The 23,954-nt window shown below is 46.2% G+C and overlaps 1 protein-coding gene and 1 long non-coding RNA gene across 5 annotated transcripts in view; one reads left to right on the top strand and one right to left on the bottom strand.

Annotated features, from left to right (window-relative positions):
- ST3GAL1 (ST3 beta-galactoside alpha-2,3-sialyltransferase 1) overlaps positions 1-23,954 on the bottom strand; it is a 120,063-nt gene that overhangs the window by 61,466 nt on the left and 34,643 nt on the right. Inside the window, exon 1 of one of the 3 annotated variants that reach the window (XM_074943816.1) lies at positions 14,345-14,389. The exons of the other annotated variants lie outside the window; for them this stretch is intronic. The gene's annotated coding sequence lies outside the window, so the exon portion shown is untranslated. Of the gene's footprint in view, positions 1-14,344; positions 14,390-23,954 lie in introns of those variants that run through there. 3 annotated transcript variants of the gene reach the window in all.
- LOC141982085 (uncharacterized) overlaps positions 1-23,954 on the top strand; it is a 179,518-nt gene that overhangs the window by 124,435 nt on the left and 31,129 nt on the right. Inside the window, exon 2 of one of the 2 annotated variants that reach the window (XR_012637951.1) lies at positions 19,745-19,822. The exons of the other annotated variant lie outside the window; for it this stretch is intronic. This is a non-coding gene — a long non-coding RNA (uncharacterized LOC141982085). The remainder of the gene's footprint in view (positions 1-19,744; positions 19,823-23,954) is intronic. 2 annotated transcript variants of the gene reach the window in all.

The following is a 23,954-nucleotide window of genomic DNA, read 5'->3' as shown; positions in this document are numbered from 1 at the left end:
TCTTTTTGCTGCTCTGCTACTGGCAGATGGGAGGAGGAGGAGAAGGGGAAAGGGGGGTGTCATCATTTGCTGATCATTAAATCTGCCCCTGCTACAGAGCTGCTTCATTCCGACACCCATGCAGGTGGGTGGGATGGGGAAGGAAGTGGGTGGAGCCATGGCTCTTGCGGAAAAGGATAGGACGTGATCCTGTAATTAAAGACTCTCATAAGGCATACACACAAGAGGGCTGAATTAAAGTTGCCCGGGCAGCCTTAATTCTGGAATCTCCTAATTATGGAACTCTTGACTTTGTAACTTTAATGTTCTTTTAACATTGTTCTCTGGATGTAATTTCTATAGACTGGAAAAGCTCGATTTGGTCCAATAGTCTCATCTGCTAATCGCACCCATGGTACTCCCATGCTATGGCATTAGCTCTTCTGAAGCTCCAGGCAAACAGGAAAATAAAGCAGTGATCATGTCAAAGTATCTTAGGATCTATAAACTCACTTCACACAGGCAGTGCCTGTAGACCAAGGCTTTGTGCCCTTTGAGCTGTGTCATGAAGCGTTTACTTCCTAAGCATTATGACTTACACTGCTAGGGCCCTTTTACAGGCATGTCTTGGTGCTGAGAGACTGGTCTGAGTCTTTCCCTGGGGATTTTGCTACTGCACAGGTCACTTCGCTTGGACAGAGTGATCAGTACAGAAAAAGGATTCCCCAAGGAGACACAAAACCACTAGCATTTACAGGATCTTAACGTTATTCTGGCATTGCAACAGCAAGGGCTGAGATCCACACTGTATGCTGCTTTTCAATCCCATTTTGGTTGGCAATTCAGGATGACTATTTTCTAAGGCAAGTCTTCAATTAACCTAAAATAATAATAATAATAATGGTGTATTCACCCAAGGACCCAGCTGGACTTTCAGAGGGGGAAGGTGAAGGTGGGTTTCGAGATGAAGAGGGTTGTGTCACATGGCATGTGCTTTGCAGTGTGGGAATGTGTGGTGGAGTGTTCCCATCAGCTGTTGCTTAGAGAAATGCTGCAGGCAAGAAAGCAGGAAAGACAAGCTGGGAAACTGGGCCCTTAGGGCTAGATCAGTGGTTCGCAAACTTTAGTAACCCGAGCGCCCCCATCCCCTCTCCTCCTTCCTCCCAGTGCCTCCTGCACACAGTGGAACAGCTGTTCTCCAGCATGCAGGAGGTGCTGGGAAGGAGGGTGAGGAGTTGAAGGAGGGAGGGGGAGGAGTTGATCAGCGGGGTTGGCAGCCTTGGACATGATTCCACCCCCTCCCCTGAGTGCACCCCATCCCTGCTCGTCCCCTCCCTCCCAGCGCCTCCTGCACACTAGGGAACAGCTGTTCCCTGGCATGCCGGAGGTGCTGGGAAGCGAAGGGGAGGAGTTGAGGGAGGGAGGGGGAGGAGTTGATCAGCGGCGTCCAGGGTGTCCATGGACCCCAGTTTGAGAAACACTGGGCTAGATTGTGCTGTTTATGCACAGCCCTGCATATGGATGGTGTGGAGCCAGCCCATGCCTGGGGTGGGGGGACACTGGGACAGATTGGGCACATAAAGGGGGGTTGCACTATGATGCTTCTCTCTCCCCTCGACCCCCACCCCCAAAGTGCTGGCCCCCTCTGCAGGTTGGTGACGAAGCCCCACCTCCTCGCCACCCTCTTTTGGATAATTTGCTTGCTTTGGGGGGCATTGCTCATGGGGCTTGCTATTGGGCTGTTCCCATGGGTGGGATCTGCAAAGGGAGAAGGAAAACTTCTTGTGCGCCCTGACCCCGACAAGCCCATGTGAATGTCAGTTGCAAGCTGACCCTTAATGTGGAAAGGCCAGAGTCTGCCATCCTTAATGGAGCCAAGCTCTCTTGGAGAATTAAAGGGTCCTATAGAGCCAGGGTTAAAGCAAGGGGGAGAGGCACCACTCCCCTTCTCTTCCTGCCTGGAGAGAGCAGCACTCCTCCACATCCCTCCCCTTTAGTCCCCCACGGATGCAATGAGATCTCCCTTCCCATTTCTATCTACCTGAACCTCTACTATTGACTCCAATCCAGGCTGCAGGTCTAGCCCTAACTGAAGACAGTGGCTGGACAAACCCCTTTATTTCCTCTTACGGTAGCTCCATCACCCAGCCCCCATGTAGAATAGAAAGCTGCAAAATGACTCAGCCAAAGGATTCAGGGAGCGGTAATCCTGATTAAATGGTTAAGATGACACTGAGTAACTAAGGCCCTTTGCAACTTCCCCAAGTCCCTTGCTAGGACTCACATCTGCTCAGCACCTGCAAAGCAGAACCAGGAAGCACTCCTTTCTCAGTGTTGAAACTTGTCAGGTGCTCAGCAGCTCGGGCTGCAGTTTTGAAACTATTACACTGAGCTCCATTGCACTCTCACAGCAGCATTAAGCAACAACAAAACCCAGATACGCCCTTGGTATCGTTGTCACTGCTGTCCGGGGAGACAGGCTCCTGTAACCAGCCACGGCCCTTTAGCAATGCTCTGAACCTGAGCGAGGTTTCACGGGGCAGCTCAGCATACCTGCTGCAAGCCGCTCACAATACGGCTTTGTGAGAACACAAAGGAGCCCATTCACTTTGGCTACACACCGGCACGTCTCTATTTTCCCCTGAACACAGAGCCTATTATTGCAGGCTTTCCCCCTTCCTAGCAGGACGCTGCCTCTCACCCACTTGTTTTGTGGCTGCCACTCTCCCCGTCCCCAGTGACACTGGGATTCTGGAGCAGAAAGAGAATGAAATCAGCTTCCCCTGGAGTAGCATTATTATTACTGTATTGTGGTAGCACTGAGGAGCCCCAGTTCTGGCCCATGATTACATTGTGCTAGGCAAGGCGGAAAACCGTCACAATGGTGTTCCAGAGTCCTAAATCCCAATAAAACTGCTACTAACACTAAAAAACTAATAAATGTAACTATATACAAGAACAAACAGTCTTTTTACTGAAAAAGGGAAAGTGTGTCACAAGGAACGAGAGAACAGCAGGAGCTCCAACTCGGGCCATGCGGCGGTGAGAAGGAACTGAGGTCCACCCCGCCCTTTATCGTCTCGGTCAAACCCAGGAGGCAGAACAAGGGCGCATGAGCAGACCAACGGACACCAAAGGAGCAAAGGAAAGCTATCCTGGACAGCTCTGGGCTTCAGCTAAACAATTGGAGCTGTGAGCGTTCAACACCTCTGAAAGTCCCCACTAAGGTCCCATTTCTGCAAGGTGCTACATACCCTCAGCTCCTAGTGCTTCTGCATGATCAGGCCTTAAACTTTCCCCTCATGAACACTGCTGTCAAAGCAAAGGGACAGCAGTTTCGGACCCAGTTACTCATTCCGTAATGGTTCTGATGCCAAAGAGCAAGACTTGATTGTAGGTAATAACCACACTTACACTTTATTCTTTTGGGCTTTCTCTGGTGAAATCCAGCCCTGATGTGTGAGATCACTGATTTCATTGGTATTACATCTCAGCTGAAGTAGGCCAGACATCTTCAAATGGTTGTACAAATGTCAGCTAATTAATTAAATGATCATAAGAGGGAGGAAGAACGGTCTTCATAGACTCATAGAATATCAGGGTTGGAAGAGACCTCAGGAGGTCATCTAGTCCAACCCCCTGCTCAAAGCAGGGCCAACCCCAACTAAATCATCCCAGCCAGGGCTTTGTCAAGCCAGGCCTTAAAACCCGCTAAGGATGGAGATTCCACCGCTTCCCTAGGTAACCCATTCCAGTGCTTCACCACTCGCCTAGTGAAATAGTGTTTCCTAATATCCAACCTAAACCTCCCCCACTGCAACTTGAGACCACTGCTTCTTGTTCTGTCATCTGCCATCACTGAGAACAGCTGAGCTCCATCCTCTTTGGAACCCCCCTTCAGGTAGTTGAAGGCTGCTATCAAATCCCCCCTCACTCTTCTCTTCTGCAGACTAAATAACCCCAGTTCCCTCAGCCTCTCCTTGTAAGTCATGTGCCCCAGCCCCCTAATCATTTTTGTTGCCCTCCGCTGGACTCTCGTGGTTAAAGAAAAAAAGACCAGAAGTCCTGAGATCTGGTATATGTTCCTGGCTGGAGCCCTGACTCTTTGCATAATCATGGGCAGGTCACTTTGGCCAACATACTCAAAGGGGGTCCTCCGAGACTCTCAAAGCTCTTGCAGACCTTATATTTAGCCTCCTAACACTCCCCGTGAGGGAGGATGTTGTGGTTAATCCCTCTGACAAACGAGGGGTTGCTGAAACACTGTAGTACCACAACACAGGCGTGAACCGCAGCAAGTGTAGAATGCTGCATTCGGTTACAGCCAGAGGCAGAAGTTAGGAAGGTGACATGGGAATTCCACAACGTGGCCAGGACACCCGGGATAACATCAGCGTATGGAATATGCTCACATGACTACTGCAGGTGGTCACAAAAAACTCATCTGAGAGGTAGCACACCCAGCAGCGCAGTGGCCTCTAAGGCTGTGCTAGGGCATTGGTTCAAAGAGTTGAGTGGCACCTTGGCACCCTTTCTACAACAGTGAGGGGTTCCCTGGAAGGCTCCCATGCAAGTGCTTCCCTGTCCCGCGCCAGCTTTCTGCACTTGAAGTCATGGTGTTCACAGGCAGGCTGCGTGTTTAGGCTGGCTAAATAAAGTGCACTTGACGTTTTGTTGCATGTATTTTATTTACACTCCCACAAAGAGTTTTACAAACAGTATTATAAAAAGGTTGATCTACAGAGAATCCTGTAGACAAAAGGACCTTGTGCTTCTCTTTGTAGTTCTGTTGAGCCTTCTCCTCCACCTCTCTTTTCAACATGAGCGTTTGCAACTGGATTGTGTTGTCATGGCAGTAATAAAAAACAAAAGCAAACCATCATTTCTTATTTCTTTAAAAAGACCCAGTACTTGGTATCACTGTGTAAGGTCTCTGCCTTTAATTATAAATCAATGTTATACCTGCTATAACACAGGGGATTTATAGCACTAAACTGCACTAAACTAAACCGGAGAGGCTGTCACAGCATGATGCGTATAGGAAGCAAAAAAAGGAGGGTACTGCCATTTGTGTGTAGTGCCTATTACTGTGAATGTGTAAGTACAGTAAAACAACCACTTAGGGCGTACGTACACACACAGATATTCCAGGGTTTTTACAAACTGGTGGTTGGTTTTGCCACCCATTCTGGCTTAACGTAAGAACTCATCCTTCTACGTAGAAGCAGTGCTACGATAATACAAATAAAATAATAATAAATAATAATAATAAGACAGGCAGGCTCAGGAGTAAATGGAAGAAACTATGGGCTACCTCCAATATAACTGGCTAGGAGAAGCTGGGTTAGCAGCCCCAGGTCGATAAAGAGAGCAATGCTATGCCTCTTGCTTCTAGTTACAGTGACTTAATAGAAATTGCAAAGTCAGCACACAGTTGGCAAACGTGTGTCAGCGTGAGGGGGATAATGAGAGGGATCGTGCACAGTTTATTACTCTGAAGGTCTTGATTTTCCTGGTCCCCTAACGCCTTGTGCAGGAGTAACGAGCAAGACACTCAAAATGTCAGTGCTTCACCACTGTAGCAGGAGCACTGGGTTATTAGGCAGCCTTGAAACGTGCTTCTGAACAAGAAAAATTTGTTGACATGGCATTAGGCTGTCAGCTGCCAAGGCATCAACCCTGGCAGGATGTGGCATGGAAGAGGGAGGAACGCAGAAGGGCGGGCAGGAGCCCAACAAAGACCTGAGAGACAATGTAAAACTGTTCACAGCATCAATTTATTAGACATCAAGAAAAATAAGGAGGATGGGAACCACTTAGTGCGGGAAAGCGAGTGGGCAGCCACAGAGATGTGCCCTAGCTTTCCTTCTCAGGTAAGATTCGGGTGCCCATTTAATTCTGCAAACAGCACCACCAGGAGGCTGTGTGGAGCACAGGTTTGGGTGTTTCTAGGCTTGCCAGTGTTAGCTCAAAGCAAGAGCATTTGTAGCTAGTGCATTAGGATTATCTGCTGCCCCTCTCTGCCTGTGAAGTCTTGCATTATTTGAATCAACACTTCTACAGTTTGAGGAAGTTTTAGAGTGAATCTGACCATGACAGAGATAGACCAGAAGCTGGTGCAATAAAAGATAGTACCTCACCCAACCTGTTTCTCTCATACCCTGGGACCATGACAGCTACCACAACACTGCAAACATGTGGAGATGTCTATTCCGCATGTGCAATACTCTTATTTTAGATCTAAGTCTGTGTGTGCGGGTTAGTCCAAATTCTGTGCAGTGCTTCATGCCTATCCTCTTCTGGAGCCCCAGTGGTCATTCTGGAACAAATACAGCCATGCAAATCCATTCACGTCAATGCAATTACACTAATATGACTGAGGGCAGAATTTGGCACTAGGAGTCTATGGGTGGATTTGTCAGTTGGACAGTGTATGTAGATTTTCCCGTTCTTTTTCACTATGGACTAAACCCTGAGGTCTTTATACACCAGGCCCAAATCAAGTCTGCTTGAAGTCAGTGGGACTTTCCATTTAGTTCCATGGGCCCTTGGTCCTTACTCAAATTCCCCATTCTCCAATGCACGAAGGACTTGAGGATTACTATTACTGTATATTTACAGTAGTGCCCAATCTATGTTAGACAGTTTCCAAACACTCAAGACGGATGGCTCTTATTCCAAGCAGCTCACAATCTAAGGACAAACAGATTAGAGGAAGGGGAAATCTAGGCAATTTATATAAAAATTAACTTGATTTACATTAAGATGCATGGCAGAAGTGGGTCTTTAGTGTGGACAGGGTAGGGGACTTGCAAATGATCTCAGGATGTGGCATGATGGGCCTAATCTAAAGCCAGTCAAAGACAATGGAAAGACTCCCATTGACTTCAGTGAGCTTTGGATCAGAACCTATATTTCCAAGGGTATAATGAACAGCATCTAGTATCAATTACCAGATTGCCATATTAATCAGAAATGGATCACTCTGTACCCTAAAATATCAGCCTCTCTCTATTCAAGAGCAGTTTTCTGTATAAGGACAGAAATTCATTAATGATCACTAGAACTGATTGTTACAGTCGGGAAATAGATAAATAACTATTAGGAATGCCACTCAGTCATTATTATAATTAAGCAAGTATCTGCTTCTTTTATTGTTGGAACCCAGCCCCTTCTACTACCCCAGTTCCAAATCATGGAGTTGGCAGGCACAGGCATATCAGTATATTTGAATAGATAAGAAAGGAATTTCTGGATCCAGTCACTGGTTGGTCAGGTCATTTATCATCTCAGTTAGTTCAGGTCACCAGTTATTCCCTATTTCCAGAAAGGAAAGTCCATTTAGATTTCCTTAGCTAGATCGGCGTTTGCTTTAACTTTGCTCAATTGTATGGGGATTTTCTCCCTGAATTAAAGATGTTCTCCCTGTATTGTTCACAAACAATTAAAAATCAGAGAATGCCAGTCACAGCATCAGGACCAACCGCATGGTTAGGTCATACATCTAATCCATCCACAGCATTTGTGCAACACCCAACCCACAGCTGAACAGTCTCCAATCCTCATGTTAGGTGTGGGCAGAGTGGATCACATGAACCAATGGTAGACAGTGGCTGGCCTCCCATTCACTGCTCACACACTCCTAGCCAGGACTGCAATATCAAGGCCTAAGCAGCTCTGAGGAACCTTAGTATGGCAGGTGACCTCATAGGCAGGTGCTCCCTCTCTAGCATCTCTTCCAAACTGTGCTGCCCTTGTGAAGGAAAAGGAAGGCTGCCATTCTGGTTTAAATAGCCAGCCCCACAGTGCCTGTCATCCAGTATTTATATTTCTTAGTTCAAGCCTCATTAAAAGCCCAGTTACTGGCCTTTTGAACACTGAATCAGCGTTCAAACATTTAGCCCATGCTTTTATGAGACACTGCCAATCAAGTGTAAGGAAAATAAATATTGAATGTTGCCTCTCTCCGTTTCATCTTCACATCAAATATGGCATGAAAAAAAAAAACCCAACAAGAAGCCAGTATGTAATTATATACTAATACCGACAGGATTTTAGAGTGCAGGAGGTTCTGCTAGGCTCTTATCTCTGAGTGGAGTTTTAAAGCATGAACTGAACACACACAAAAAATCCCCCTGCTTCATGCTTAGGGATGTTTCAGTCTTTTTAGGATCACAACAGTATACAAATAAAGTGCCAAACACATTAACCTTCCTTGGCTCTGCTTAGTCCTAGCAAGGGAGAGTCAAAGCCGCAAGAATGCAAGATCCCAGCAGAACAAGGCACTGAAACATCTTAAGTGACTCTGTTTACCTTATTCCACTCACTGCCTCACCAGCTGCTCATTCGCCAGCCAACTGTCACCTTCTGCTGCTGCCTGCCTCTGCTGTGACCTCTGCACATCAGTCTCTTAGTAATTTTCAGCTCTTTGCAGCCTGGGCATAAACACTGTCCCACCACAGGTTTCAGAGTAACAGCCGTGTTAGTCTGCATTCGCAAAAAGAAAAGGAGTACTTGTGGCACCTTAGAGACTAACCAATTTATTTGAGCATGAGCTTTCGTGAGCTGTACAAAAATACCCCATTATATTGTTATGATGTGGCATTGTCAACTTCCCTTTTTCAAAGGTCCCCACAGCATACTGTGTCTTTATATCAAGATGCTATTATAACCCTTCTGCCAGTTGGAGCCAGAAGCAACCAGGGCCGGGTTCAATATCTAGGGCAGGGGTTCTCAAACTTCATGGCATCACGAGCCCCCTTCTGACAACAAAAATTACTACATTACCCCAGGAGGGGGGAGACTGAAGCCTGAGCCTGCCCAAGCCCTGCCGCCCTAGGTGTGGGGGTGGGGGTAGGGGTAGTAGGAAGGGGGGAAGCCTGAGCCCTGCCGTCCCAGGCTGTGGAGGGGGGCCAAAGCCCAAGGGCTTCAGCCCCAGGCAGAGGACTTGTAGCCTGAGCCCTGCCACCCAGGGCTGAAGACCTCAGGCTTCAGCTTTGGCCCCGGGCAATGGGGCTCGGGCTTTGGCTTTGGCCCTGGGCCCAGCAAGTCTGGCGACCCCATTAAAATGGGGTCCCAACCCACAGTTTGGGGACCACTGATCTAGGGGTTCCTTTGCAACAATACAACACAGAGCCAGCTTGAGCCTCCACCCAGTAACCTGGGAAAATTACACACCACCCCTAGGTCCCTCTGAGAGGCAATACTTCCCCACTCGCAAGTACAGAGTCTGAGTGCAGAAAAGAAACTTTTAATGAAAGGAGAGAGGTCACCTGACATTAATTAGTGAAAATGCCACAAGCAGGATTCATAAACATAAAACTGTGAGCAGGACATCTACCCCAGAGTTCGTGGGGCAGAGTCTTCTGCCTCATGTTCTTGAGTTCTACAACCAAAAATTCCTTTACTGTGTCCCTCTGTGCTCCCTCACCATACCCCACTCACAGTAGCTGTCCTTGGTCACTGAGGACACAGGGTTCAGAAGTGCATCTGTGTCTGTTCACCCTCCACCCAGGGAAGAAGGCACCTTGCTTGCTCCACCATCCGAGCACTTGCTTTGGCCTGCCACCGCCCCACCAGCCATGGTTCCTCTCTGCTGGCTGCAGTTCCTCACTGCCTGGCCACCCTGCCAGCCACTTTTATTCCACTCACTGCCTCACCAGCTGCTCATTCGCCAGCCAACTGTCACCTTCTGCTGCTGCCTGCCTCTGCTGTGACCTCTGCACATCAGTCTCTTAGTAATTTTCAGCTCTTTGCAGCCTGGGCATAAACACTGTCCCACCACAGGTTTCAGAGTAACAGCCGTGTTAGTCTGCATTCGCAAAAAGAAAAGGAGTACTTGTGGCACCTTAGAGACTAACCAATTTATTTGAGCATGAGCTTTCGTGAGCTACAGCTCACTTCATCGGATGCATACTGTGGAAGCTGCAGAAGACATTATATACACACAGAGACCATGAAACAATTTCAGGTCTCATTTGAGCACTTTAACACAACAAAAGGCTCCTAATGCAGCCTATTTAGCTCTCTCTTTGAACAGTGGGGAAGAACAGGTTAAACCAGACTGGGAACCCTTAGGGAAAGTCCTCACCTCCTGGTTGGGATAGCTGTCTCCACCCCTCTTACTTTCAGAGGTGTCTGGCATTTGAGCCCCTTGCTTACCAAGTTCCTTTCAGCTAAGGGTGACCCCTCAGTCGGGACAAGCTCAGCACAGTTCTTCTCCCCTTTAGTCATACAATGAAGATAACAATGATAACATTTCACTACCCCTGCATTCAAATTTAATAATTTTATTAAGATAATGATGAAGTAAAAAGAAAACAGTACAAAGTTTAAGCATAGAAGTTTCTGGTTATCAGGGAATAAGGTACAGATTATCAAGGGGTGCGAAATTCGGTTTAGGAGCGGGTGGCGTAAGGAATACATAATCTGCAATCTCCCCGATTGGGAGTAAAAGTTTAACGGGTCAAAGTACAGACGTTGAGCTATGGGGGTATGTTGTCCATATAATGGCTATGTTCAGGTGTGGAGTATAATGAGCGGGTACGATGATGAGGATGGATCTACCCTCATTTGGTGGGATTTATTGTTCAGTGAGTTTATGGTTCCAGTTCATATGGTCCAATGGAAAAAGTCTCTCAGTCCCTTTCCCATAGTTGATGCATGATGTCGTACCGGCTCACACCTCCTGGTACTGTCGGTGGCCGGTGATGTGTTCGATGTAGATGTCCCTGGACCATCGGATGGTGTCCAAGACCATGAGGCATGAGCTGTGTGTAGCGTCGACCGATCCCACAGGTCCGCAGCACACGCTCGTTGCAGGGGTCCCAAGCGCCCAGGGCTCCGACGATCAGGGCATCCATCTGCACCTCGTAGCCCTTCGCTCTCAGGGTGTCGGCCGGGGGGGCGTATTTTTCCAGATTACGAGCTCGGGATTCGCGGAAGGCTGGGGTCCTGTTCTCGAAGGAGATCGTGATGTCAACGAGGATGACCTTTTTCTGGGCCTCGTCAGTGACTACCACGTCAGGTCGCAACTGGCTGTCAGTACCGGGGATGGCGCAGTTCACGGCAACCTCCCCCAGGCGCGGTGCGATGGCTTTCACCAGGCGGTTCTGGATGGCGTTGTGGTGCAGCTGCCAGGCTCTGGAGTGGGGCTTGCAGCTGCACAGGACGTGGGGCAGGGTCTCGTTGGAGTAGCCGCACTTCCTGCAACGCTTGTCTTGGTTCCCGTAGCGGACGGCTCCGTTGAGTGGGACGCAGTTGAGCTGGGCGCGGTGGATGAACCGCCAGTTGGCGAAACGGGTGAAGCCGCCCTCGGCGAGGAAGTGGTTGCTGGCATCCAATTTGCTGGTCAGTTCGAAGGCTTTACCCTGGTCCGGTTTATGCTTCAGGGTTTCCATGTACAGCGAGTGGATGGCCGCCTTCAGGGTCCTCTCCAGCATGTCCCTGGCGCTCGGGGTGATGATGGTGTTGTCGTCAGACCTGATCTGCGGCACCAGGACTCCCAGCTCTTGGCGCTCCTCGCACCACTCCCAGCGGCAGCCGATGCGCTTCCCCAGGCGACGCGTGGCATTGCGAGTGCGGGACCACAGTGAAGCGATGTCGCCACCGTCCTGTCCGAATTCGCCATCCAGGGAACCACTCAGGAAGCTGGCGGTGTCTTGGTTGGAGGGGGCTCTGCCAATCCGCTTCCTTTGTTGCGTCATGGAGGGCATTTACTGTGATGTTCCTCACCATGGCGTCGGGACACGTCAGCAGGCGGAAGGCGTGGGTGATCACCGCGATGTCACACAGATCACCCATGCGGGGGACATTGGCACCGCCATGCCTGTGGGTGATAAAGACCAGCTCATTGCTGGCTCTCTGCGGAAGAAACAGCCACTTCTTCACCAGCTGCCGGCCGATCTTGTCTGCCTTGTTGAGGGGTACCTTCGCCACGGCGGATCCCCTTAGGACGAACGAGATGCGGGCGATCAGGAAGGTGTTCAAGGCATTTATCTTCTGCCACGGTGCTAGCAGGGAGGTGTCGATCTTGGCGGCATCCTGCAAGATCTCCTGGATGGTGTCCTCGGGTGTCTGCTGGACACGGAAACCTGCTGAGGTGCCAGTACGCCTGCCCCTCTGCCAGCGGGATGACGGGCTCGCCCTGGATCTGGAACCCTGTCGTTTGCACCGAGTCCCTTTTGCTGCCGTTGATGTGGGGCTCCGCTTCTTTGCATTGAAGCGGAGCCCCATCCAATAGGCAGCTCGACTGGTTACATCTAGCATATGTTGGAGGTTCTCTGGGTCATCCGCGGTCAGGACCAGGTCATCCGCGTAAGTCAGGACGCTCACCCTCTCACCATGGAGGTTGAAGCCATCGGCGCCATTGGAGATCGCTCGCAGCAACGGCTCCATGATGAGGTTAAAGATGATGGGGCTGAGGGGACAGCCCTGCTTAACTCCGCTCTGGATTGGGATCTTGGTGGTCTCCCCTTCGACTGAGCGAATGGTGGTGCTGCATCCCTCGTACACCTCTCGGATCCCTCGTACACGGAGGAAGTTCTCTGGCATCCCAAACTCCTGGAGCGTGGCAAAGATGTAGTGGTGGGGCATGGACCCAAAGGCGTTAGCCAGGTCGAGCCATGCTACCGTGCACTGCCTCCGCGCCCTTCTGGCCATTTCGATGGTGGTTTGGAGGACAAAGTTGTGTTCATAGCAGCCCTTGCAGGATATGAAGCCTTTCTGGGTGGAGCTAATGGCTCCCCCGCTCACCGACCACTCCATGATCCTTGATGCCAGGCAGCTGGCATAGAGCTTGTACATTGTGGAGCAGAGGGAGATGGGCCTCCAGTTGCTGGGGTCATCCCGCTCACCCTTCTTGTACACCAGTACTGTCATGGCCTTCTTCCAGGAGCTGGGAGTCCAGCACAATCGCTTGCACTGGTTGAAGAGCGTGGCGAGGACCAGGCAGCCGGGATCTCGCTTTCTGTAGGGGATGCCGTCTTTCCCAGGAGCTGTGTTTTTTGTTTTTGAGAGTCTGGCCATCACTTCCTTGGGCGTAGAGTCAGTTTCCAGGACACCTGCTTCGTCGACACGGGGCAGGGAGCGGAGGCACTCTGGGCGCTGCGCGTCATTCTGGGCTATGCGGTCGAATACATCCTTGAAGTAGCTGTAGAGATGCTCAGATGGGATCGTGCAGTAGGGCGACGGCCCGTCTAGGATCTCCCTCACGGCTTTGGAGCGGTTTGCCCGGTAAAGTGATTTGTAACCCAACACCAGCCAAAGCTGATCACTTGGAGCTACACAACTCCTGTCTGCTAGATACCTAGAAGAGTAGGTATGTTCATATAAATACAGTTTGCTCCTGAAGTTTCTCCCCCTCCTGAACTAGCTGTCAGGGGAGAGTTCATTCAGACCCTGCTTACATTGTTACTTATTAAAATGACCAATCACAAATCCTCACTAGCACTGGAGCAGTTTTGAAAAGGAGTGTCCTCTTTTGGCATGCCGAAAGGAAATTTCCTAGCTCATGTTATTGATTAAAAATGTACCCCAAAAGCTATTTCTAGCTACGGTCACACGCTCAAACCAGAAAACTCGATCTTCCTCTCCGCAGATGTTTCCTGGCAGTGAAATCATGTATGTGAGGCTTTTACCCCAGATTGGTTCCAGCTGTCAAATGCTTGGAAGACACAGTATATTCTAGAGACCTTTGAAAAAGGGAAGATGACAATAGCACATTGCCACACTACAACAGTGTATTTTTGTGCAGGGACGTTAGGGTAAACAGAGTCACTTAAAATGCCTCATAGTGCCTGTCAAGTTTCCTTCCCCACTCTGAACTCTAGGGTACAGATGTGGGGACCTGCATGAAAACCCCCTAAGCTTATTTTTACCAGATTAGGTTAAAACTTCCCCAAGGTACAAACTATTTTACCTTTTGTCCCTGGACTTTATTGCTGCCACCACCAAGCGTCTAACAAATATAACAGGAAAAGAGCCCGCTTGGAAACGTCTTTACTCCAAAAATCCTCCCCATGCCCTACACCCCCTTTCCTGGGGAAGGCTTGATAAAATCCCCACCAATTTGCATAGGTGAATACAGACCCAAACCCCTGGATCTTAAGAACAATGAAAAAGCATTCCGTTTCTTAAAAGGAGAATTTTAATTGAAGAAGAAAAGTAAAAGAATCACCTCTGTAAAATCAGGATGGTAAATACCTTACAGGGCAATAAGATGCAAAACATAGAGAATCCCTCTAGGCAAAAAACTTAAGTTACAGAAAGACACAAAAACAGGAATCTACATTCCATTCAGCACAACTTATTTTATCAGCCATTTAAACAAAACAGAATCTAACACATATCTAGCTAGATTACTTACTAAGTTCTAAGACTCCATTCCTGTTCTGTTCCCAGCAAAAGCATCACACAGACAGAGAGAGCCTTTGTTTCTCCCCCCCTCCAGCTTTGAAAGTATCTGGTCTCCTCATTGGTCATTTTGGTCAGGTGCCAGCGAGATTATCCTAGCTTCTTAACCCTTTACAGGTGAAAGGGTTTTTCCTCTGGCCAGGAGGGATTTTAAAGGTGTTTACCCTTCCCTTTATATTTATGACAGTGCCTTGTTCTGCTCTGATCATGCATTAAAGCCACCTGTGGGACTTGGATGCCCAATTCCTATTAGCCATCAGTCTCAATCATCCATTTGAGATGGCGGAAATGGTCACTGCTGGTATAAGCGGGCACAACTCCATTTGCTTCAATTGTTTTGTACACTCTTACATCAGAGGTGAATTTCTGTCCATAACTGCTTTGGAAGAGCCCATCCTCTCGCATGGCTTCCTATTGAACTGTCTAGGAAGCAGCATTTAAATACAAGAAGGCAAAGCAACTTTCTCGACTGATCTTTATCCTGCATTATTTAATTCTGGAAAGTAAACAGTTTGTGCGAAAGCCACTGCACATACTACAGTGGTACTGTACCGTTTGCCGATCGACGCCCAGCAGAGAGAGCGAACGTGCCCGTGCTTAGTGTTAAGTATTTGGCCTGGCAGTTTGATTTCATGTCGCACAGCAGTTATTCAAAACAAGAGCACCTATTGGCTTCATGTCAACTGCCCTTTAGGATTTAGCCTGTCAGGTTGCATTGCCATATGCTCTTTATTTTAGCAGATTTCATCCCTACACATTCACCACTGGATGTTCTTGTCATCAGGTCCAATCAACACAAGCCTCCCCAAACAAAACTTGACTTGTAGAGCACCCCGTTTTTGTTTGAATGAGCATTTGGTTGTAATTTAGCACTATTCATTCACATAGTGAAGGAAAATGGTTTAAAATGTATCAGTGATTTGTTTGGAGAGGGCAGGGAAAGATAAGCAATTCAACTCAATTCCCTCTAAAATTGTTCCTTCTCTGGCTCTAAACATTCTGTAGCTTCCCAGTCAGGGAAGTGAATCTCCACTCTCCTATTCTGTGTGTTTTCCTGTGGTTTGGATTAGGATTTGTGGAATATACTCTGGCACACCATTCCTCTAAATTGAACAACTTCCAGACCTTCAAGCTACTTCCTCCTCTCTAGGAATTCCAAAAACAAAGAAATAATATACAACACATGCAGACGGACACACACGTGTGCACCCACAAAAAACACACACACGCCCTTCTTATCAACATTCTTCACCTAGCTAGCTGTGCAACCCTGTTCCTGGTAAATTTTTAGACTTCCCTCAGCAAAAAAAAAGGAACCTAACATTCTGTGGAGTTTAAACACACGTATTGATGTGAACCATTTCCACATCAGAAAGACTGAATCAACTCAACACTACCTGAACCCTGACAAGATGATCCACCAACTCAATTATGAGTAATAGTCAAAAGCCTAAACCCTGCAGACAATTATAGAACACTTAATCACAAAATTTAATCAGGGAAATAATTAGGCACTTTATCCTGATTAATGCACAAAAGGACATGTGACTTGAAGCTTCCATTGCCAAATCAGAATTATACATGGGGAATGGGGAAAATGCTGTCAAGGAGACAGACTGTATCCTCTCTCCAAAATGTATGAAAAACTGAGCAGAAACTGCATGCCAGACCCTTAGACTTCAGTGAAGCTACAGTGATTTACACCAGCTGGGTATCTGGCTCCTTAGATTCCATTGCTGTAATGCACATCTCACAAAGATCAGATTATTGTTTGTATTACAGTAGCACCTAGAATCCTTGACCTAGCTCTGAGCCCCATTGTGCTCGGTTCTGTACAAACACATAGTAAGAGACTGTGTTAAGTATAGTATAGCAGGTGCTATCTAAAAAGTTTAAGGTCATGGAGCAAAGCAGTGAGTAGAATCCATAAATCTCCTGAATTTCATGCCAGTGTCTTATCCAATGTACCACTCTCCCTCTACAAATAGTAGAGATATAGTATTAGCTTTGATAGGTATAAGGTACAAGAACATACAGTTAATACGTTTTCTACTCACGACTGTCTAAGCAAAGTAATTTTCTCCACTACATGCTAATAAGAGCGTTATACAGTACTATTTTCTCCTCACTTCAAGGCGCTGGGAAACACTTGTTAGAGACAACCACAACATTCATATGCCAGTTATCTAAATACTGGAGGCTCCAGGCAGAGGCTGCTAGAGAGAAAACAGTCTGAAAACATTCCCTGGCAATTTTATAACTAGTAAATATGTAATGGGCTGGGGAATAGACTAGATGACCCAATAGGTAATTTCCATCACTAAACTCTGGGTTTTGTTGGCTGGGAAAAAATTGTTTAAGCCATTACGGAGCCATGCTACTTAAGGGTTGACAGGGTCATGAGAAGCGACTGAGGCCTTGCCTGGCTGGAGAAATGCGTCGGGGACATAACGGTGTACATGATTTTGCCCTTGGAGTAAACAAAAACAGTCATGTTTAAAAACGTGCGAGTCAGTTGTGAGTAAACCCAGGGTCGTGTTAGCTGGTCATGGCTAATCCCAGCGGAGACCCTAAGATTAACCTCAGCCAGCCGACATGTTCTTAGGAAAGAGTTGCCCCTTGCACCCTGGGTGCTAAGTCTTTTATTATGTCATGTTAGTGAACGTGTTTTGTAACAGGATGCCTTTTCCTCAGTGTCGGTCTAAGGAGAGAGACAGAGGGGCTCCAAAAAACATTTAAAAAAAATAATAATAAAAGGGGTCAGTCCCTCAGTGAGTGTAAATCAGACTGGTGTAAAAACACCCTCAAGTGGATGAAAATCAATGGAGCTAGGCCAATTCACCAGAGGGTCTGGCCCCAAATTCTAAACCACCCTCCTTAGATTTTATGAGCTGATTTTCTTTTAATTATAACAAATGATAAACACCCACACCCCTCAAGTGATAAATGAAACCCTTAAATATAAGACAAAGGATCCGAAAAAAGTGAATTGTAGTCATTTTTCTCTGACTCCTCAGCAACAGCCATCTAACCTAGTTACTGAATGAACCCTTTTTGTAAATGCAGCATACTTAGCAGCAAACACTCAAAAGTTTTATTTTCAGCCATTGTGAGTCTCTGAACAAGAATTCCCACTGTATTTTAATGTCTGTTGGCCACATCCATCAAAAGAGGTATACAGGTTTTGTTCAAATTTTAATGAATATGGCATCCCCATTCATTATTTAAGCAACATTCAAATATAATTTCTATCAAAGCTAGTTCTTTTTATATATATATATATCAAACTGTTATTAGTTACAGATGTGCCTCTACTAAAATATCAGGCAAAAATAAAAAGGTATTATATTACATACAAAGGAAAATGAAAGGAAAGAGGTAAAATCTACCGTCACTCCAATTTCCCCTTGACTGAAATGAGTGGTTTTCCAGAATTAAACAAAGGAATGCAGGATTTGGCTTGTCTGGCCGATATACCCTCAAAAAGAACAGTTCCATTACCCTCTGTCTGGACTGTATCAACTGTTAGTTAGTTTAGAAAGTCTACATGCAGATATTTTGACACAGCTAAATATTATTGTCTGCAAATCAGATATACTAGCGCCGATATGGCCCTTTAAACAGCTCTATGTTTTCAGTATTTAAATGTTAAGGCCATTGTTTTCAGAAGAGACCAGTGACTTTAGGGACTTCAATGTTGGGGTGCCCAACTGGAAGACTGAAAGGGGTTGGTTGGTTGGTTTTGTGAGTCCACTTGCACTTTCTGAAAATCAAGCCTCTGTAAGGTGTCTTAGGTTGGGCCCTCAGCATCAGAGGCATCCAAGATCACATGTGAGAATCTTGACCACAGACCACTTGCTTCCCACCCTGAAAAGCATCCAGTTACTTTATGCATATTGGTCCAATTTAGCAACATGCTTAAGCACGTCTAACTTTAAGGAGATAGGTAGTCCCGCTGAATTGGGCTACTCACATGCTTAGAGTTAAGCATGTGCTTAAGCACCATGCTGAATCAGGGCCATGAAACCCAGATAATAGTAACCTGTAGCCCACAAATGCCCCCCCACCCACCCACGGGAGGAATGAAGGCTTGAGAAGTTTGACCCACTCTGTTGTAGATCTTGGGCCATTCTCTCTCTCTCGCTCATCCAAGGCTGGATGCAGGATGCCCCCACAGATGGCCATGCTGTACGCAGGAGGAATGGATTGCATGCTCCCCATATCCAGGCCCCTTCTTCCCCACTCCCCCATGCAACAGAACTGTTGGTACTGACCACTGGGCCACGCATTCCTCTCCCCGCCCCCCCCCCCGCCTTAAAATCTGACTTGTTACATAGAAGGCATCTATTATGCAAGAGTCATCTTAGGGTTTCCTCCCCACTCTTCTACCAAATACATCAGATGAACACACTGTCATCACATCTGCTGCATGGCTGAAGTGGTAGTGACAGACGCGAGAAGTTTTATTTTTCAGAGTAGGAGACATTTATTCTGTGACAACATTCCATTGAATGGATTTTATTTCCATCACACTAAATGAACAAACCCACGCTTCACCTTGGCTAGTATCCTGCCTTTAGCAATGATATATGAAGCAGAGAAAGAGAAAGGCAAAAACACCCCCCTGCACCTGTCCAGCAATGAAATCCTCTGCTTTGGGAGAAGGTGCTACACAGGTCTGTCTGATGGAGACAGGTGTAACTGAGAGAGTCAGAACTATAGCTTGCTGATAGAACAGATTTTAAAGACATAGTCTTCCCTTATTTCTGCATAAAGACAAGGTCCTAAATAGACATCAGGGTCCAGATTCTGATTTCATTTACACCAATGTAAATCTGGAGTAAATCCATTGGCTGTAATGGAGTTACTGTGAATTCACATCAGTGTAACAGATCAGAATCTATGTGCTTCTGTAATGATCTCTCCTACCACTTGGGTCAATGGCAATGTTGAGATATTCAGCACTGCAGTACAGACCTCAACCCCTATACTGATCTTGAAGGAGTAACTCCACTAACTAGTGGTAGTAGTTGGTTGTTGTCTTCTAGAAGATCTACCTCTCGAGTGGGACTTGACAGACACTTTGCCAATATAATAGACTACCACCAGAAAACAGTTCATAGAATCATAGAATATCAGGGTTGGAAGGGACCTCAGGAGGTCATCTAGTCCAACCCCCTGCCTAAAGCAGGACCAATCCCCAACTAAATCATCCCAGCCAGGGCTTTGTCAAGCCTGACCTTAAAAATATCTAAGGAAGGAGATTCCACCACCTCCCTAGGTAACGCATTCCAGTGTTTATCTAGATTAGAACATACATCTCCCCACCCTTGACATTCTACCTCTCCCACAGGATCAATTCCATGGAACACTATGGAGCAGCAGAACACACTCCATTCCTGCATGTCAAATGCACCCAGATGGTCAAAAGGTATTTAGGCACTTAACACCTCTTGATCTCAATTCTGAGCCTCCTGTTCTGTACCTTTATAGAGAAGCTCATTTCTGACTGGCTGCAGTTTTATTTTTTCTTGACTTCTTTACTAATTAATAAGGATCAGCCATCCAGCAAGCTGAGTGGCTCATGCAGGTTCCATCTGGCACAAAGATTTTCCCAAAATAAACTTTTTAATAAGAGTAATGGCTAAAAGCCGACCTCGGCACCTCGTTAAAGAAATTGATAAGAGTAAATCAGGTCAATCTGATTAAGTAACTCAGTGGCTTCAATCAGATAGAAACAGATCTATGTAATGTGCTTTCAGAAAGCAGCAGCAGCAGAGTGGGAGTGGAGGAGGAGAACTCTTAAGGAGCCACCAGCATTACAGGAGGGTTTATAATCTTGCTGAAAGTTGCATATGCAGTTAACTCCTTGCACAAAGGGATATATCTTGCACAAAGGGAGCTCCAGCAGTTGTAGGTTTAAAGATGAGCTGCAGATTAGGAGCAGACTTTAGCATTAATGCGCGTTACAGAACTACAGAGTCTTTCTTTTACAACAACCATCTGCACTGAAGGAGAGACACTCGATTAAAAGAACTGATTGGTCTAAAGGTCAGTGACAAAAAAAACGGAGCCAGATTCTGATCCGGTACACCAGCATAAATCTGAAGTAACTCCACCAAAATCAGTAGCGCTAATCTGGATTAGGGCAACGGAGATCAGAATTCTGCTAGTAATGAAGCTCCTAGAGTTGGAGAGATTATTTTGTAAATGGAAAAGCTAAGACCAGACTGTGTTAAGATGCTTCTCTTTGCTTATATTTGCCTATAGTAGTGATAGGTTTAACAGTCACTACAGGATTTCCATAATGCTGAGGGCAGTGCAGCCAGCAATGTGCTAGCTCATTCAGTCTTTAAACTACCACTAGCCAAATAGCATCTTGTTAACGACCACTGCTGATCCTGGACCTCGTTTACAGGTATCCAGGTGACCCTGTTGATACAGTTTTGGAGGTACTTCCTCACTAAGCAGAAAAAATGGTTTCTTAAGCAACTGTGTGGCTTGTTGATGGGTAAATAAAAGGGTTTAAAAAAAGATTTTGACAGGAACAGCTTAATGGGAGATCTTGTTCGAGTGGAAGTCAAACTGCCTTTAAGGAATGATACATAGTAAACAATAATAATGATTAAAAGCCAAACTTGGCATAAATATACCCCTTTCACTCGAGGAGCTCAAAACACTTTACAGACATTAAGTTTCATGATGTACAGGCTCTAATGTACTAATGAATAAACAAATAAATAAGTGGCTTGCACACAAAACCAATGCTTCTGCCATGCACCATCTCCTGATTATTACCAACAGGGTTTTGTAAGTGTCAGCAGTTTCAAGCATTCAACAATCAGGAGACAGTGCCTGCCCCCCGGCCATCCCTGCAAAAAACAAAACAACAACAACAACAACAAACCCATGAGATTAAAAAAAAATAATGTATGTGGGGGTCTTTTTCTGTGCCTTCTGGGTTCCCATTTTCAAGCTTTTCTCTGTAACCAAGCTAAAAACTTCACTAAAAAAAGAAAAAGCACCTCCATCGTGTAGTCCCTGTTTGGAAGAGCCTAGATATGGCAGGTTTCAGAGTAGCAGCCGTGTTAGTCTGTATCCATAAAAAGAAAAGGAGGATTTGTGGCACCTTAGAGACTAACCAATTTATTTGAGCATAAGCTTTCGTGAGCTACAGCTCACTTCATCGGATGCATTCTGTAGCTCACGAAAGCTTATGCTCAAATAAATTTGTTAGTCTCTAAGGTGCCACAAGTCCTCCTGTTCTTTTTCCTAGATATGGCGACACCAGTCCTTAGCTAATGCCTCTCGTGAAGAGCCATCATAAAGGGGCCACAGTACAACAGAGACTAGGGCCATAGACTTTTATCAATGGGGAACTTGAAGGCACAGAGAGACAGAGGTGGGAACAGAACCCAGGAGCTCTGACAGGAGAGGTGCTGGGTCAGAAGGGAGCTGGGCGTCAGAAGCCAATGAAGTACTCAGCCCAGCCCTCAGACATGCTGGCTCTTGTATCACCAAAGGCTGCATTCGGCTATGCACACGTGCATAAACCAGTTTCACAAGACAGCGAGTGTGTCTGAAGTTAGGAGACAACCATGAGGATTTAACTTTGCTTTTATTTTATTTTAAGTACAAGTCACAGGCTATGCAGGACTTAGAAAAACTCAGGGTAAAAATCCAGGCTCTATTGATATCAATGGGTTATCTCCTATTTGACTTCAACAGGGCCAGGATTTCACTTCAGGACGCAACACGCACTCGCTCTTTCTAAGTCAATACAGGACCTTCCTTCATTATAGAATCCAGGTTCTTAACAACATTCTGTATGATTATGGGATGAAACTCACCTCCACCCTTCTGTAAAACAATTCAGTGTGTGTGTGAGGGGGGAACCCTGCAGATTTTGGTGAGAGGGGACAGAATCTATCTCCCAACACATGGGACTGTAATGCAGTGGCCCCTTACAGTACGCCCCAAAGCAACAACCCACCATGAGAAATGGTCCCATCTACCAAGGAACAGGGAGGGATTCAGAGGGGTAACTATCAACCCATGTACATTGCCACATATTTGAAGCAATTCTCCCCCCACCCCCGACCAATCAATGCAGATGGCACTAATATAAAAGCTACAAACAGAAGGATGAGGCAGCTGTTTATCTGCAGAGATCACATACATCTCCTCCATCTCAAATGTTGGGGCGGGAGTTGTTCTAAATTTTCAGAGACTTTTGTCTAATTCAAAGGACTCTTTCAAGGCTCTTTGCTGGCATTGAGCAAAGTAAAGCTCACGATAATCCTTACAAACAAAAAAGAGCCAGACGCATCCTGTGCATGTGACCTCAGGGGGAAAATGTGTTTTACGTGGTTATCAGCAGCAATTCTGAGCACAAACACAAGGAATCTGATGATGAAATACAGGAAACAAAACATGCACTATATAGGTCACATTTTATGTGCTGGGAAGTTGTCTCTGGTTTGGCATTCTGAGAAATAGATGGCAGACAGCTGATCAGGCTGCTAAAATGGGACAAGGGGCAGTTCCTTCCATTTCTCTCTCACAACCTCTGTATTTTTGGGATCTGATATTCATCTTTAAAACTAAATTAGGCCCCAAAAGAACGACCCCTCTTTAAAAAAATCCCTTTTACATAGTGCATATAATGGGCATTTGATCTCTGTGGCCATTCAAATTTCCAATTAAATCACTGTTTCTTAGCTACACCTGCTCCCACCTCCACACCTCTTGCAGTCGCACTCAAGATATTCAGTTTTATGGAGGACCTGCAAGTCACAAACACTTAGACCACGTCTCTCATGAGCTGAACCATCACTTACAAAAGGCAGGTTTCAGAGTAGCAGTCGTGTTAGTCTGTATCCGCAAAAAGAAAAGGAGGACTTGTGGCACCTTCGAGACTAACCCATTTATCTGAGGATAAGCTTTCGTGAGCTACAGCTCACTTCATTGGATGCAAAAGGTAGACACGGCTACGCAGTCTGCACTGCTTCACAAAGCCATGCTTGCAATGAAGAATTGCAATCTGAAGTCATGAGAATGAGAAACATTGACATGTGATACACTGCTCTCTTTGAAATGTAGGGGTCATTCTGGTTTAGTGCAACAGAGCTACATTTTAAAATCGGCTTTATATTTTATTTTAAAATGTTTGAGTCGTCAGCACCGGAGACCATATTTCAATGACGTTTCACTTTTAAATGTACATTCCCTCCCCCAATACAATAAAACTGTTTTCTCAAAGACAGTGAGAACATGTCTTTCTAATGGCATTGGACAGATCTCAAAAAGAGACCTCATATAACAATCAATTGCTATGTATAGCAGAGTCACATGCACAGAGAACTAAGCACATGTGTAGCATTGAGATGCCAGCTCATAAATCAAACCCAAAAGGCCTACAGCATTTGAACGAACAGGAAATCTTCACAGAAACTGCACTGACAGATCAGACCCTTGGTCGATCTAAACCAGATTCCTTCCCATGCATGGACCAACAGCTGGTGTGTCAGGAAGGTTTTAAACCATTTTGTAATACTCTTTGG

Source organism: Natator depressus, chromosome 2 (assembly GCF_965152275.1).
Source record: "Natator depressus isolate rNatDep1 chromosome 2, rNatDep2.hap1, whole genome shotgun sequence".
NCBI lineage: Eukaryota > Metazoa > Chordata > Testudines > Cheloniidae > Natator > Natator depressus.
This window is presented reverse-complemented; position numbering and strand designations above follow the sequence as displayed.